The following is an 11,805-nucleotide window of genomic DNA, read 5'->3' as shown; positions in this document are numbered from 1 at the left end:
ATGTGGTCTTTTTGAGCAACTTCTTTCACTTGCTACTATGTTTTCAAGATTCATCCATGTTCTGGCATATCCCAGTACTTCCTTCCTTCTTTTTTCCACCTCATTTTCTTGTAATTGCTACTTCATTTTCAAAAAAGTTATTGATATAAGCTCGCAATATGAAGTACCACAATATGGTGGCTAACACAACAGAAAATTTGACAAAATTGGGATAACAAGAAACACCAGCAACAATGGAGAGGAAACAGTGTGATTTGAACTGCTGTTACTAACTACAGGAATAGGTCCGATGCCAGCCAGAGACCTCTTGAGGCTCACCTAGCTGCAGGCCAATGATACCAAAAAGTGAAGCAGGAAACAGGCCGCAGATTGGTGGGTGCAGAGTCCCGTGAATAAAAGGTCAGTGGAAGCCTGGCAGGGTAGGGATAGTTCCCGAGGTTGGCTCCCACGGTCATTGGCCTCCATGGGGCCACCCTGGTGGTAGACACAGTCCCAGCAAGTTGAAAGGCACAGGGGCAGAGAGAGAGAGAGAGAGAGAGAGAGAGAGAGAGAGAGAGAGAGAGAGAGAGAGAGAGAGAGAGAGAGAGAGAGAGAGAGAGAGAGAGAGAGAGAGAGAGCAGAGGTCCCTAATGCCTCTCTTATTAAAAGGCCACACATCCCAGGAAGCATCATCAAGCTGTGACCTGATTGACAGGTTGCAACTCCACCCCATACAAGTTCAGCTTGATAGAAAATCTAAACCAAGTTGCTGGTTGATCTCCCCGAGGAATTGTCCCATATCTTGGACTTAATGTTGGTTTCTGTTGCTGGCAAATGAGACACTCAGCAGTGGCAGAGGACAAGTCAGCCTTGGTGAGTGGAAGTCCATGTTGCTGTGCCCATGCATAACCTCCATCCCTGCCACCATGTCCACTTTGTTCATGTGCCCATTGGGCGAAAACAGGAGTGGCAGAGAAAAGAGGAGGACCAGTCTCCACAGCGCGTGTCATCTTATCCACTTGATTATTAAAGTCCTCCTCTTCAGAGGTAATCCTTTGGTGAGCGTTCACGTGAGATACAATTAACTTTACTTTCTTGGCCCATTCAGAGAGGTCTATCTATATACCTCTTCCCCAAACCTCCTTGTCACCAATTTTCCAATCATGGTCCTTCCAATTCCCTGACCATTCAGCCAAGCCATTAGCCACAGCCCATGAATCAGTATGCAGTCTCACATCTGGCCATTTTTCCCTATATGCAAACTGAACAGCCAGGTGCACTGCTCAAAGTTCTGCCCATTGGGAGGATTTCCCTTCACCACTGTCCTTTAGGGAGATCCCAGAAAGGGGCTGTAGTGCTGCTGCTGTCAACTTACGAGTGGCACCTGCATATCGTGCAGAGCCATCCATAAACCAAGCATGACTTTTTTGGTCTTCACTTAAAGTATGGTAAGGAACTCCCCAGGAGGCCATGGGTGCAGACTGAGAGAAAGGAGGCAATGTGACAGGAGTGGAGACTGTTGGTATTTGGGCCACTTCTTCATGCAGCTTACTTGTTCCTTCAGGTCCTGCTTTGGCCCTATCTCGTATATACCACTTCCATTTAACAATGGAGTGTTGCTGCGCACGTCCAACTTTATGATTACGTGGGTCAGACAATACCCAGTTCATGATAGGTAATTCAGGCCTCATGGTAACTTGGTGGCCCATGGTGAGGCGTTCAGTCTCCACCAAGGCCCAGTAACAGGCCAACAGCTGTTTTTCAAAGGGGGAGTAGTTTTCTGCAGAGGATGGCAGGACTTTACTCCTAAATCCCAATGGTCTACGCTGTGATTCACCAATAGGGGTCTGCCAAAGACTCCACACTGCATCTTTATCTACAACTGACACCTCTAGCACCATTGGGTCAGCTGGATCATATGGTCCCAGTGGCAAAGCAGCTTGCACGGCAGCCTGAACTTGTTGAAGAGCCTTTTCTTGTTCTGGGCCCCACTCACAAATGGAGGCTTTTCGTGTCACTTGATAAATAGGTCAAAGTAGAACACCCAAGTGAGGAATATGTTGCCTCCAAAATCCGAAGAGGCCCACTAGGCGTTGTGGCTCTTTTTTAGTCGTTGGGGGAGCTAAATGTAATAGCTTATCCTTCACTTTAGTAAGAATATCTCGACATGCCCCACACCACTGGACCCCTAGAAATTGTACTGATGTTGAGGGTACCTGAATCTTTTTTTCCCCCATATTCTGAATCCTTTATTTTCATCTCCCTTTGTTTACAACTTTATATATATATATATAATTTTGTTTGTTTGTTTGTTTTAAATGTTTTATTAGGGGGTCATACAACTCTTATCACAGTCCATACATATACATACATCAATTGTATAAAGCACATCTGTACATTCTTTGCCCTGATCATTTTCTTTTCTTTCTTTTTTTTTCCTTTTATTTTTTTTGCATTTTATTAGGGACTCATACAACTCTTATCACAATCCATACATATACATACATCAATTGTATAAAGCACATGCATACATTCCCCGCCCCAATCATTCTCAAAGCATTTGCTCTCCACTTAAGCCCTTTGCATCAGGTCCTCTTTCCCCCGCCCCCCCCCCCCCGTACCTGAATCTTTGTTGGGTTAATTTCCCAACCCCTTGTACGCAGATATTGTACCAATGAATCTAGAGTCTTTGATACATCCTCCTTACTGGGTCCAATCAGCATAATGTCAGCAATATAATGGACCAGTGTGACATTTTGTGGGATAGACAGGTGGTCAAGGTCCCTTCGGACTAAATTATGGCACAGGGCAGAAGAGTTGATGTACCCCTGGGGGAGAGTTGTGAAAGTATATTGTTGCCCCTGCCAGATGAAGGCAAACTGCTTCTGGTGGTCCTTTGAGACTGGTATTGAGAAGAAGGCATTAGCCAGATCAATAGCTGCATACCATGTACCAGGAGAAGTATTAATTTTCTCAAGCAAAGTAATCACATCTGGGACAGCAGCTGCAATTGGAGTCACCACCTGGTTAAGTTTACGATAATCCACTGTCATTCTTCAGGATCCATCTGTCTTCTTTACAGGCCAAATTAGTGAATTAAATGGGGATGTAGTAGGAATCACCACCCCTGCATCTTTCAAGTCTTTTTTGGTGGCACTGATCTCTGCAATCCCTCCAGGAATGCAGCACTGCTTTTGGTTTACTATTTTCCTAGGTAATGGCAATTCTAATGGTGTCCACTTGGCCTTTCCTACCATGATAGCCCTTATTCCACATTTTAGGGATCCGATATGGGGTTCTGCCAGTTACTAAGTATGTCTATTCCAATGATGCATTCTGGAACTGGGGAAATAACCACAGGATGGGTCCGGGGGCCCACTGGACCCACAGTGAGGCATACTTGAGCTAAAACTCCATTGATAACTTGACCTCCATAAGCCCCTACTCTGATTGGTGGGCCTTCGAAACATTTTGGGTCTCCTGGAATTAGTGTCAGTTCTGAGTCAGTGTCGAGTAATCCCCGAAAAGTTTGATTATTTCCTTTCCCCCAATGAACAGTCACTCTTGTGAAAGGCCGCAGGTCCCTTTGAGGAAGGCTAGAAGAAAGACTAACGGTATAAACCTTCAGTGATGTAGCAGGCTCCTCCTTACAAGGAACCTGGCCTCCCCTTCATTCAAGGGGTTGTGGGTCTGTAAACTGGCTCAGGTCTGGGAATTGATTGAGAGATCGTGACTGTCTATTCTGCTGCTCACCTGATCTACCATTCTTTCGCCTGTACAGATCACGTAAATATTTAGTAGGCTTCCCATCTATTTCATTCCTAGGGACATCATGGCTAAGTAGCCAATGCCATAATTCCACACGAGACAGGTTGCTTTGATTATTATTGAAAACTTGTTGTCTATTATAACCACGCCCACCCTGTCTCTGTTGATTCAGTGCTGACACCTGCCCTCTACCATCACGGGGACCAATCAGCCCCATTGTGGGCAAATGTCGGAGTTCGCTTAGGGCAGTGCCCACTGTTAATCCTGGGCACTTAAAATAGCAATTACAGGAGTCTTAAGAGATGCTGGGGCCCACTTCACAAACTTGTTCCTTATGGTTGTGGTAAAGGGTATATCCTTAGGACACCCCCTTTTTGACTCTATGGGAATATCTTGATAGATCCATTCTAACATACCAATTTCTCTAAGCTTTTGGATGCCTTCCTCTACAGTGTACCAAGGTAGGTCAGGTACTTCAACTTGGTCTAATCTAGGCCATCTTCTTCATTGAACCAACCAAATAAAGACTTAGATCCTTTTTTAGCCTGTCTCGCAGAGACATTGAAAGAAGAGTCTGTGCTTAGGGGTCCCATATCCAGAAACTCAGACCGGTCTAATATTATATTTCGTGCACCAGTATCCCACACCTTTAGTAACCATTCCCAGGGATATTCTCCAGGCTTTTGCTTGTACATATTTGAGAACTCGAGCAGGTCTTTATGTGTGTAGCACGCTTCTTCTTGGATAATCATCTCAACCTCACCTTTAGGAGGTTTCTGAGACTTAATTTTAGTGACAGGTCTAGCGGAAATAATGGGTGGTGAGGGTGTTTCCTGGGTGCTCTCAGCAATATCTTGCGAGGCATCTTCCTCAGGTAATGCGAGTGATGCAGCCCCACCTGGCATATCAACTTGAATAGTTTGGCTAATCTGCTCAGGTGTTTCTAAGGGCTCAATATCCTCTTCTTCTGGATCATCAGCCCATATGTTCCCATCCCATGTTTCAGGGTCCCAACTTTTCCCAATTAATGCCCTTACTTTGGTTTCAGACACTACTCTAGATCTGCAATTCAGCTGCCGTTGTAATTCAGCCACTCGTATAATGAGACTCTGGACCTGGTTCTCAGCAATGTCAGCTCTTTTACTAGAGGAGAGAAGGCTCTCCTTTGTAGCACAGATGGAAGTTTTCATATCTGTTAGTCTGCATCCAAGGCGTGCTTTTGAGGCTCTGAGATCACCCCTCTCCTTAATCACACTTTCCATTGTACGAAGGACCAGCCACCCAGCTTCCCTATACTTGTCATCACAAAACTCCTGGAAAATATCAAATATACGATTACCTAGAGCATCTCCTTTATCCAGCACTGTGCTGTTTCACACCATGGATTAGTAAGGGTAGCAGACGTATCCACGTCAAGACTAAATAGGTTGGAAAGCCAATTTAAGAAATCCATATTTATAGTTTATTTCTCTAGAAGCACTCCTGGTACCAAAATGTGTTGGACAGGGTTCTCTAGAGAGACAAACCAGATTGCTAGTAATTATATATAAATATATTTATAAAGATAGATATATAATACAAAAAATGAACCATTAAATTATATACAGATAGATAATATAAGAAATTAACAGTTAAATTATAAAGCAGTGAGACACTAGCCGTCCTTTAAGGCTTGAGAGCTGCCAGTTGCCAGTCCCCTTCTGTAGAGAGAGCTGGGCTATATATATCCAGGTCCCCAGCTCCAGAGATGAACATTCCAATCGTGTGGGCTTAAAGGGACCTCAACTTACAGTGACACAGTCCACAGGCTAGACATCCCACAGGTAGTGTACCCCTTTAAACTGAGGCACAGAACAAGGAAGGTGAGGCTCACCGAGCCATTTATCCCTCTGCCCTTCAGTTAATCCTACTTGTGTTTATCGGCCAGGCTGGCACAATAAACTATCGCACTCATGTTCATAACAGCATTATTCACAATAACAAGAAGATAGAAACAACCTAAATCTCCATTGGTAGGAGAATGAATAGATAAACTGGTACATACACACAACTGAATGCTATACATTTGTGGTAGTTACATAACCTCCTGTCAGTTTGGCACTTGAGAGGATTAAGAGTGTGGTTGTGCGGGGGTTAGATGCTTGCAGGCATCCTCCCTGAGGACAATCAGTTGCCAGACTGCAGTGGGCCCCAGCTCCCTTCTGTTAAGGACAATGTACAGTCCTGCAGTCATCTATTTGGTTCCTGTAGGTGGGTCTTACATCCTACTGATAATGGTTCCTATGGAGATCCAGGTCAAAGTTAAGCTGCCATCCTAAATCTAGGATCCGCCCATCTTGTCACATGTATACCCACAATCCCTCCTCTTCTTATTGCGTGTATATTCCTCTCATTGCTGTATAACCTATAGTGCAACCCTTCCTGTGATGTAGGTCTTTACCTGTAATCAGTGGGCTTTCATACCCCCAAAAGGCATATAGGCCTGGATTAGTGATAGAGGTCTCTCTTGCTCTCAGCTCCTCCCTTGACCTCTCCTTGGCTCCCTCTCCTCCCCTGTTTCCCTTCCCCCTTGTCCTCCTTCCCTTCCCCCCTCTCTCCAAGTGAACCATCAAGCAGGACTGAGGTGAGCATGCTATTATAAAATGTGTCTGACCCTATTATTGCAATATGTTTACCTCTCATGCTCTTGATGACTATATATATATATACATATATATATATCAACCATACAATTGTGCTTACTGAACTCATGATTAGTGGGGGGGGGGGCTGGCCTCCCCCTAACTCAAACCACAGGAGTGAAGGGCTACAGTCTATTTTGCCAATCTTGGCATAACCAGTGAGGTCTCTGTGTGGCATGGCCTTCTGAGGATTCTGGGAATTCCGGTGTTCCTCCTTGGAGGCAGGAGGCACTCTCTCTCTCTCTCTCAACTGGGAGACATTTCTGTGGAAAAGACACATGGAGGGAGGCTGATGGAGCCAGACCTCTGGAGTTAGAGAAGCCACATGGGATCCCTGCCAGTTCTGAGATGCTTACGACGCACTGGATCCACAAGACTTCCCACCCACTGGCCTGTGATCTTCCTGCATTCGGCATCTTTGCATGTGTTTCGTGAGTCTGAAGAGGACTTTATAGACTGGTATTAGACATATGTGTGGGATTTCTCCCAAGTTGTCTCCCTAAAATATATGCCAAACTTAAGCCGCTGCTTGCTACACATGGCAAAGGACTATACACTTGGAGGTCAAGAAAGCATGTCAAAGGTTAGTCTCCCTAAGGGTTATCAGCCATCTAGAACAATCAGACTGTATTGTCTGTCCCACTCTAAGTAGGACCCACTCTCTTCTGATAAGGATAGTAGATTGTTTCCCTGAAGGAGAGCCCAGGGAGGTCAAGCCCACTCAAGTGTGACCAAAGTTAGGCTGCCATATCGAGTCTAGGTTCTGCCCATCTTGTCACATGTGTACCCCTAGTCCCTCCCCTTCCTATTACGTGTACACCCCTAGCTCAACCCTTTCCTGCGACACATATGCCTAATAACAGCCCCTTCCTGGGACGCATGTGGTTACCTGGAAACATGCTCCTATGTGTATAGTTAAGCCTTGGTTAGAAATCAAGAGCAGATGCTCTCTTCTCCCCTCTCCTCCGCCCGCAACCTGGCTGGCGAGATCATGGCTGTTCAGGAGGTGAACATGCTACCATGAAATGTGTCTGACTCCTTTATTTTACCTTCTCTTCTGTCTCTCTTATTCTCTGTGACTTTACTATAATCTTTCTATATCATAACCTTACAATTGTACCTATGGGACCCGTGATAGTGTGAAGGGCTGGTTTCCCCCACACAGACGGGGTAATATCAGATTTATCGACTTGATGTGGATTGGGCTGGGATGTTTTCTCAATATTCAATTGCTCTTATGTGTAAAGCTCTTTCCTAAACACATAAAAGTGTGCCTATGAATGTGTTTCTCTAGTCTTCCCAGACTAACACAACATTGCTACACATTACTAAAGAATAAGGATGAAACTGTGAAATACCTCAGGACATGTATAGATTTGGAGGATGTAATGTTGAGTGAAGTTATCCAATCACCAAAGAACAAATATTGTGTGAGACTACTGATATGAAAAAAGAAAAAGAAGAAGAAAATGTTTTCATACCATAAGATACAAACTTTGATGGTTACTATGGGTGGGAGAGGAAAGGGGGAGGGGAAGTAATACACTAGAGAGAGATGGGGGAAAAGGAAGGAATGGGGCAAGCTATGGGAAGGATTGATGTTATTTTCACTGTTGAATGCAAAATGATATGTTAAAAAGAAAGCTAAAAAAATGCAAACTCAATACTGTTGAGGTAGAACTGCCCTGTGAGTTTCCAAGACTGTCACTCTTTTTGGGAGTAGAAAGCCCTGTCTTTGTCACGAGGAGTGGCTGGTGGTTTCAAACTGCGGACCTTGTGGTTAGCAGTTTAATTCGTATTGGCTACATCACCAGAGCGCCTTTTGGTAAGTAAATCCCCACCTCATTCACCATAAAAAGATTTTGTTAAGTTACTAATCTTGATGAAGTCATAGCTATCTATTTTACTTTTGTTGTTTTTGTTAAAAACAACAACCTAAACAAAAACAACCCCTACTGTTATTTTGATAGACATTGTACTGCGTCTGTAGAACAATTTTTGAGGAATATTGTAATTATAACAAATTCTGATCTTCTAATTCATGAGCATATGATTCTTTCCATTTATTTAGGTCTTCTTTGGTATATTTAAATATTGATATGTAGCTGATTGAATTTTAATGGAATGGGGGAAATACCTGTCTGAATGAAGAACATGGCAAGCAGGAGCCGGATGTACAAGTCAGGTCTCCTAACGGATGTCGTCACTGCTGCTCTGAGTGATGGCTGCAGCAGGGAGAGGGGCGGGAGAGGGGGGAGGGAAAAAAGGGTTCACACACACACGTAAACATTGGTGGGAGTGGCTAAACAAGGAAGAAAAGTAAAACAGAAGTCTTCAGTGACACACAAGTTCATTTAAAATATATTTTTTAAGAAGGACCTATCCTGCACTAGACTGAATTGAAAGAAAGTGGGGTTTATTTTTGGTCTTCTTTTCCATTACTACGGAGCTGTGGTGACACTGCAGGTTAGGCTTTAGGGAGCTGCTAACTGCAAAGTCTGTGGTTCAAACCTACCGTGGCAGAAAGATGAGGCTGTCTGCTCCTTAGAATGACTTACAGTCTCAGAAGCTCTATATAAGGCCACGATGAGTAGGAATCTACTTGATAGTAATAAGTTTGGTTTTGGTTTTAATTTCCCTTACTGCTCCATCCCCAGGTACAGATTCAGCCCACCTATGCAGTACATTATGGTGGGCCAAAGCAGTCTGTCTGGAATCAGCCCTGTTATTGATCTGCTGTGCAAAAATGAACAAATTATTTAGCTTTTCTATGCACTAAGCTACATAGCTTTCCTAAGAAAGAATTTAGTCAACTTTATAAACTCATGCTTTTGAATATGCTTTTTGTGAACTTTGCAGTTTGGTCTAGCGGCTAGTCGGATTTGTAAGGTAGAATTGGGGTCAAGAGAGGGCACTCTAATAGGAGTGGGGCTTGAACTACATTGCCCAGAGTGCAGTTGTACAGGAAAATGTGGCAAAGACAAGCTTTTGACCTTCAAGGTTAACTTCGGAGGCGGAAGACAACAGTAGACTGGGGCTGAACTACATTTCCCAGAATGCAGCTCCTGGAAGCTTCTGGGAAGTGTGCCAGAGGCCGCTGTCCTTCCTCTGCAGGAGAGTAGCAGAACTTCCCAGAAACATTTGGAACTTCATAGTTTATGCTGATTCTCGAGGCCTCGGAAGGCACCCCTCTTTACCCCCTCCCCACGCAAAGTTCAAGTGAGTACAAAGAAGCACGTTATAATGTTTGAAAATGCTGTCCTTAGAGAAGGACACCATGCTTGGTAAGGCGAGGTCAGCAAACAAGATGGGTTGATGCCAGTGGCTGCAACAATGGGCTCACTGTTGAGAACGGTGAAGGCCTGGGCAAGGTTTCTGTTTGCTGTCCCGACGCCATGGCGCCTAGCAACAACAGTGGAACACAGGTCTGTTCAGATCTACGTGCAGCAAGGATTTTATGGGGAAAAAGAATCAGAACTGGAGGGGGAGTTCTTTTTGACAGCTTTTTGTGACTTTAGCATAGTCTCTTCTTTTTGCAGAAACCAGGAAAATGACCAGTTTGTCTCGTCAATCATAGAATTGTCACATTAACCAAGCCAGTAATTTTCTGGGGAGTTACTTTAAAATAGAATTGATTGACTTCTCTGTGTTCTGCCTGATTTACAAGTATGGTTACCGTATAATGGTTAGCGTTGGGCTGCTTACCCACGAGGACAGTAGTTCAAAGCTACCAGCCACTCCGTGGGGGACGAATGAGGCTTCCTACTCTACAAAGAGTTACTGTCTCAAACCCACAGGAGCAGTTCTACTCATGTCCTGTACGCTTATTATGATTCTTCAACTTGTTTGACAGTGTGTTTGGGTTTTTTTGTGCCTGGATTAGTTCTAATTAATGAAGGAAAATTTTTTTTCCTAGAAAGCTTCTCAGTGAGAGCTTGAAATACGTATCCCAGAGGTTCCTCAGCTTTACATATTTCCGCAGCCCATCTAGATCCATCGTCTGGGAGAGAGAGCATTCTGAGCCTAGTCCCTTCTCAGAAGTAACTGCAGAGATTTAAGATGGTCTCTTTTTTTGTTTGTTTGTTTGTTTTTGTCACTGTACAACCCGCTTCAGTGCCTGAAGCCCACGGGGAAAGCCAGGCAATGGTCCGGGGCTGCAGTATGCTTTGGCCTGGGGCACTGTGAGAGGCCCATGGGATCAGACCTGCCGTAAATCCAAACCCAGGCACAAGATGGTCTCTTTCGTCATGCTGTAATGCTGGAAAATCAATCTTTTTGTTCAGAAAGATGAAAAACATGTAAATTAATTATTAAAAGGTATTCAGAAAAAGTGTTAATCTTAGAGCCTTGCCTCAGTTTTTAGACATTTTTGCTAAAAAAGGGTATTTCTATTCACCTCTATCAGGTTTTGTACTTTTAAAAAATGTTAGCGGGGAGGGAGGAGGAGGGGGAAAAAAGGAAAATGAGCTGAGTCCAGGAACCCAAGTGGAAGGCGAATTTTGAGAATGACGAGGGCAACGAATGTATAAGGGTGCTTTACTCAATTGATGTATGTATGGATTGTGATAAGAGTTGTATGAGCCCCAATAAAATGATTTATTAAATTAAAAAACCAAAACCAAAACAAAAGAATGTTAATAGTGAATGATGGTGGAAAATACTTTCCTGTGCATTTCCCATTTGATCCCCACAGTAATACAGTATGGTGCAGGGAATTGCTTAATATGGACCTTCTAGCAGGACTGGGCAGTGCTTCATTCTGTTACACATAGGTTACTCTGATCCGAACTCATCGCTCGACAGCATCCAGCAGCAAGCTGTCATCTTTGTATTACCCGCCAAGTAACTGGAGGGACCTATGCAGCTGAAGTGTTTGTGGCCCACCTGGGGGATTCGATCGCTTGTTAATTATGTATACAAGGTGCGTGACACCTTTATGGCAGCTGCAGAGTGGCTGTGGCAGCAGAGTCCATAGAACCAGGAAACCAACAGGAGAAAGCTGAGTACCACTTACTGGTGGAGGTAAAGAGTAATTATAAGCCTCTTTTCTGGGAAAAGAGGAAACTTTCTTCTCTGTTTAGAGGTACAGTCTTGAAATAGCACAGGGCAGTTCTACCCTGTCTTATAGAGTTGCTATGAATCAGAATCCACTTGGTAGCAGTGAGTTTAGGTTTTAGAGAGGCAGACTAGGGAGTAGGGCAGAAGCCAGGCCAAGAGTCAGAGTGAGGACCTGCTTGAGGTTATGACTGAGAAGAGGTTGTCTGATTGAACAACTGCATGCTTAGCATTCCTGAACTAATGAGTTAGTAGCCTGCTATTACTCCACTACTTCTTATTGCTGCTGAGTCAATTCTGGCGTAGTGGTTACACATTGGGC

At 44.1% G+C, this 11,805-nt stretch overlaps 1 protein-coding gene and 1 non-coding gene across 5 annotated transcripts in view; one reads left to right on the top strand and one right to left on the bottom strand.

Annotated features, from left to right (window-relative positions):
• Positions 1–9,281: 9,281 nt before the first annotated feature.
• Positions 9,282–11,805, top strand: part of NUDT13 (nudix hydrolase 13) — a 29,244-nt gene continuing 26,720 nt past the window's right edge. The window contains exon 1 of one of the 4 annotated variants that reach the window (XM_075534293.1): positions 9,282–9,647. The gene's annotated coding sequence lies outside the window, so the exon portion shown is untranslated. The remainder of the gene's footprint in view (positions 9,648–11,805) is intronic. The other 3 variants (XM_075534292.1, XM_075534290.1, XM_075534289.1) reach the window with 3 other exon arrangements.
• Positions 10,523–10,655, bottom strand: LOC142430077 (small nucleolar RNA SNORA42/SNORA80 family). The gene has a single exon (XR_012780552.1). It is a non-coding gene; the product is annotated as a small nucleolar RNA SNORA42/SNORA80 family (small nucleolar RNA).

The sequence above is a fragment of the Tenrec ecaudatus genome, chromosome 16 (assembly GCF_050624435.1).
Source record: "Tenrec ecaudatus isolate mTenEca1 chromosome 16, mTenEca1.hap1, whole genome shotgun sequence".
Taxonomy (NCBI): Eukaryota; Metazoa; Chordata; class Mammalia; order Afrosoricida; family Tenrecidae; genus Tenrec; species Tenrec ecaudatus.
This window is presented reverse-complemented; position numbering and strand designations above follow the sequence as displayed.